We start from the raw sequence: 6,000 nt of genomic DNA on the forward strand, positions 1-6,000 counted from the left end.
ATGTTGGGGGGTGGTATTGTGTTTTTTTTTGCAGGCAAAAGAGCAGTTTTCTTTGGGGCATGCCCCCACAAAAGGCCCTTTTAAGGGCTGGTAAGGTAAAAGAGCTTTGAACTTTTTTTAATTTAGAATAGGGTAGGGAATTTTTTTATTTTGGGGGGCTTTATTATTTTATTAGGGGGCTTAGAATAGGTGTAATTAGCTTAAAAATCTTGTAATCTTTTTTTTATTTTCTGTAATTTAGTGTTTGTTTGTTTTTGTAATTTAGTTTAGTTTATTTAATTGTATTTTTAGATAGATATTTGTAGTTTATTTAATTTATTGATAGTGTAGGTGTATTTGTAACTTAGGTTAGGATTTATTTTACAGGTAATTGGGTAATTATTTTAACTAGGTAGCTATTAAATAGGTAATAACTATTTAATAGCTATTATACCTAGTTAAAATAATTAACAATTTACCTGTAAAATAAATATAAACCCTAACATAGCTATAATGTAATTATTAATTACATTGTAGCTATCTTAGGGTTTATTTTATAGGTAAGTATTTAGATTTAAATAGGAATATTTTAGTTTATAATATGAATTAGATTTATTTAATAAGAATTTAGTTAGGGGTGTTAGGGTTAGATAGAGTTAATATAGTTTATATAAATACTATAGTAACTATATTAACTATATTAACCCTAATATAATTAGGGTTAATATAGTTAATATATATAATGTAATAACTATATTAACTATAATATACTTAGGGTTAATATAGATAATATAGCTTGCGGCGGGGTAGGTAGATTAAATTAGGGGTTAATAATTTTAATATAGATGGCGGCGGTGTAAGGGGTTCACATTAGGGGATAGATCAGTTAGATGGTGGCGGTTTTAGGGGCTCACAGTAGGGGGTTAGTTTATGTAGATGGCGACGGTTTAGGGGTTAAATACTTTATTAGGGATTGCGGCGGGGGATCACGGTTGACAGGGAGATAGACATTGCGCATGCGTTAGGTGTTAGGTTTATTTTAGCAGCCAGTTTAGGGAGTTACGGGGCTCCAATAGTCAGCGTAAGGCTTCTTACGGCTGCTTTTTGTGGCGAGGTGAAAATGGAGTAAGATTTCTCCATTTTCGCCACGTAAGTCCTTACGCTGTATATTGGATACCAAACTGCGCGGGTTTGGTATACCTGCCTATGGCCCAAAAAACTACGGGCGACGGCAGAAATATACGCGCGTAACTTCTAGGTTACGCCGTATATAGTATACCAAACCCGCGCAAATATTGGCGTCGCCAGCTTTTGCGGGCGACGATTTTTATCGGATCGACCCCCAGGAGTGACAAAGGTAGAGCACTGCAGGGAGCAAACGCAGACTGGGAACAGGTCACAGGCAGGAGATCAAAGCAATAAAGACTAAAATTAACACACTTAAAGGGACAGTCAACACCAAGATTTTTATTGTTTAAAAAGATAGATAACGCCTTTAGTACCCATTCCCCAGCTTTGCACAACCAACATTGTTATATTAATATACTTTATAACATTTAAACCTCTAAATGTCTGCCTGTTTGTAAGCCACTATACACAGCCTCTTAATTAGCTTTTCACAACAGGAGACTGCTAGTTCCTGTAAGCCATATAGATTAACATTGTGCTCTATCCCATGGAGTTGTGGCTCACACTGCACTAATTGGCTAAAATGCAAGTCAATAGATAATACATAAATAGCCATGTGATCAGGGGGCTGTCAAATGAAGCTTAGATACAAGGTATTCACAGAGGTTAAACGTGTATTAAAGGGCCACTGTAAGTAAATATTTTCTATGCCTGTTACTAACTAACTACCCCAAATACGCTTTTTATCAATAGCATTTCATTAACATATCTCTACCGTATATCAGAAATCTTGTCTGCAAATGTAATTGTTTTCCAAACCCACTCCATGGGTATCCTTTGCTCTGTAACAATCCGTTTACAATACCTAGGTTTCAAAATGGCGCTTTAAACACAAAGTTATTGGTTTAAGTATTTTGAACACTCAGTGCTGAAAATAGTGGGCAGGATAACGTGACATCATCGGCGAATAAAAGATATAACTTTTAGAACGTTATGAAACTTCATTTTGGAGAAAATATAGGTCAGTAGGTTTTAATTAATGTTTATTAACTTTAATATGTTAGTTGTTTAGCTTAAAAATTATAACAGAAAGTAATCCTTTATTATAATCATGTTGGCTATGAAAAACTGGGGAATGGGTAATAAAGGGATTATCTATCTTTTAAACAATAAAAGTTTTGGAGTTGACTGTCCCTTCAAAGGTACACTAAACCCCAAATATTTCTTTCATGATTCAGGTAGAGAATACAATTTTAAACAACATTTCCATTTACTTCTGTTATGTAATTTGCTTCATTCTTTAGATACCCTTTGTTGAAGAAATAGCAATGCATATGGGTGAGCCAATCACACGAGACATCTATGTGCAGCCACCAATCAGCAGCTACTGAGCCTATCTGGATATGCTTTTCAGCAAAGGATATCAAGAGAACAAAGCAAATTAAATAATAGAAGTAAATTAGAAAGTTGTTTAAAATTACATGCTCTTTCTAAATAACGGAAGAAAAAAAATGGGGTTCATGTCCCTTCAAGTATGCATCTGCATAATTCCATGCACAAATAATTGATCAAACAGTTAATGTATTAGCAGTTCATATTAAAATGTTGCTTTTAGATAGCGCATATAATTGCAGGCCAGCTAATGCCTTGGAAATAAGGCTTTGTTTGCTTTCCTGCTCTGTGGATGACATAAACAATATAGGCTTTTAGTACTGCATAGCGCTATAAGAAAGTAACTTTATTATGTGTAATAAACAACTGTCAGGAAAGCCGCAACATTTCTGCTTTTTATTATTTTGTTCATAGTTTTGTAATAAAATAGTTAGTTCTGTGATTCTGTGATTCTGTGGAAGGGGGGGGTCAAAGAGCTGCGGATGAGTCACAGCTGTCTCACTGACACCATTGCAGGCAGAGTGATGCAGGTTGACAGTTTGGTTTAGTGTTGAGTCTGGGTATTGTCACAATGTTGAACCTGAACTGGTCCTGTTGAGATGAGACTAGGCTGAATATCTTCTACAAAGTGTTTGTCACCTGATGAGATGGAGTTCCTCCTCTGTGTGCTATAACTGTAATCTTCTTCTCTGCCAGTATATGCCATCTTTAGCAACTAGCAAGCCATTAACAAACAAAGCAATGTTTTGCCTAATGTATAATCATTTCTTTGCTTATCATATGTGTCAATAAAAGTGATTTACTTCACACATTGCCTGTAACTTTCCTTTATTCAGGACTAATAGTTACCTTGGCATTCTCCTCGGCTCAAATAAGCCCCTTTTTCAAAAGGACACTGTACTTAAAGGGACACTGAACCCAATTTTTTTCTTTCGTGATTCAGATAGAGCAGCGGTCCCCAACCTTTTTTCTCTCCCGTACCCCTTGATTGGGCTTTTCATTTATGAGTACCCCCTCTCTTCATTACCACCACCCATCACATTTATTTTCTTAGGTTAGCAGCTAAATCAAATGACTCAAATTAACATAATGACATTTAAAGGCTTTTAATTTTGATTTTACATAATGTATTTCAATTTTTTATTATAGCAGCCTAACTTTAGATCAAAACAAATAAAACTTGCATTCAAATATTTTTAACCTTATTAACTTATGATAAAAGAACATAACAATTATTCTTCTTGATATAAAAGTCTTCCAACATGGCTCTTCTTCATATTGTTAATGTGATCCTTGAACTTGTTTCATGGAACTAAGTTTTTTAAAATCAGGTTCAAATGAAGATAGATATAACCTCAAATCAGGAGCTGCGTCAAGCTTACTGCGGTATTTATTCTTAATATACGCATAAGACGAGAATGCTCTTTCGACAAGCTCTGTGTTTGTGAAAGGTAGTAAATATTTTATAGCTTTATCACTGAGTTCTTGGTACTCTTCTTTCATCGCTGCCCAGAATTCAATGACATCTCTTTTTTTTTAAATCAGATTGTAAAGAAGAATCAGTCGAAAGTTAAATCAATTTTTCTTTTTCAGAAAATGAAAGTTTTTCAGCTTGTTGAAAAAACAATTCGTTGAATGGATTTAAAATCCAGTTTTCTTCACTATTTCGCTTTGGAAAATACCGTCTGAACGAAATCTTAAGTCCCTTTAAGTGGGCTATTATACTACTTTTTACAACTTTTGACAATTTCAGCTCGTTCTCAGATAAGAAACTGTGAAGTGTGTCAAAAACTTCACACTGGTCTTTTTTGAAACATGATTCCCAAAAATCCAATTTCTTGATCATAGACTCGATTTTATCAGACACCTTAAAGATGTTTATCGAACTGTTCTGTAATCCGCGGTTTAGTTAATTTATTTCTGAAAAAATATCAGATAAGTACGCAAGCTGTTGAAGCCATTCACTTTCATGAAACTTAGAGCTCAACTCAAAAGGATGGTCTTCAAAAAAAACTTGAACTTCATGTCTCAATTCAAACAATCTTGTGAGTACTTTTCCCCGTGACAGCCACCTCACTTCTGTGTGTAACAATAATGTAGTATGGAGGCTGTCCATCTCTTTACACAAATATTTGAATAGTCTGGAGTTTGTTGAATTAACCTTAATATAATTAACAACTTTGACAGATTGATTGAGCACTCCCTTCAATGAATCTGGCAGGGGTTTGGACGCTAGGCTTTGTCTGTGAATACAGCAATGACTCCAAGCTACAACGGGAGCAACCTCTTTGATGCGACAACATAAACCTCTATAACAGCCAGACATAGATTTTCCACCATCCGTGCAAACACCACAGCAATTGGCCCAACCAATTGTTTTTTCACAGAAATAAGACTGAATGGCATTAAATATATCTTCACCTGTACATCTTTCAGTGAGAGGATAGCAAAGTAAAAGATTTTCTTCAAGCACGTTATCATTTAAATATCTTGCAATGACAAGCAAAATCGACAGATTGGAAACATCAGTGCTTTCATCCACCTGTAATGAAAAGAAGGGACTCCTTTTTATTCTTTCAATTACTGTAGATTCAATGTCGTCAGACATGTCCTTAATTCTGCGTGAAACTGTATTGTTTGATAAGGGAATATTGTTAATTTTTTGTACATGTCTTCACTGAACATACATTGAACAGCATCTTTGATGCAAGGAGATATCAATTTTTCAGCAGTTGTATGATTTGTACCGCTTTTAGCAATACGGTAACTTATTCTGTATGGTGCTTCAACCGCATTCTCATGGACTTTGTTAGCAGATAATAAATAAGAAGTTAGATTAAGGCCGTTTGATGGTCACTTGAAAAAACTTACATCTTTTTGTTTATAAATTGGATGTTTTGTCTCTAAATGGCGCATCATTAAAGATGGTTTCATGCTACCGTTAGACAATATCTCTCCACAAACAACGCACAGTGGTTTTGGACAGTCTTCATCTTCCATGAACGAAAATCCATATCTCAAGTATTCAACGGAATATTTTCTCTTCTTTAGTGGAGCACTGATGTTTTTAGTTTTTTTAATAGTGTTAACTTTATCTCTTGCAAGAACAGGCCTATCAGTCGCTACACCCTGGTCCCCTTGCACTTCTAAATCATCAGACTGCTTTGAAGTACTTGCAGTTGACGAATCAGCAGGTTGAATTTCACTGCTAACTGCAGCTCTCTTAAGAGTTCCAGTTTTCAACCACTTATCCATTTCGGGGCACAAAGTCACTCAATGATCAATAAATAGCTAAACACTTAAAATGAAGCACTCATAAAAAAGATCAGTCCCAAAGCATGTGTTTTTGTATCTGTGACTGAAGTCTATCTATTTAAAACTTGGGTGCAGGTGAACCTTTCACTCGGTGAGCTATGTCATAATGATGCAGACAGTGTCAGAGGTTATGCAGGGGAGAGTGTTAGACGCAATGTACAGGTGTTAAGTGCATAAACTCTTACC

The 6,000-nt window shown here is 35.2% G+C and overlaps 1 pseudogene; it reads right to left on the reverse strand.

Moving 5' to 3' along the window:
• The window catches only part of LOC128636230 (zinc finger BED domain-containing protein 5-like), a 28,454-nt pseudogene extending 22,700 nt beyond the window's left edge, over positions 1–5,754 (reverse strand).
• Positions 5,755–6,000: the final 246 nt, after the last annotated feature.

Source organism: Bombina bombina, chromosome 7, assembly GCF_027579735.1.
Source record: "Bombina bombina isolate aBomBom1 chromosome 7, aBomBom1.pri, whole genome shotgun sequence".
Lineage (NCBI taxonomy): Eukaryota > Metazoa > Chordata > Amphibia > Anura > Bombinatoridae > Bombina > Bombina bombina.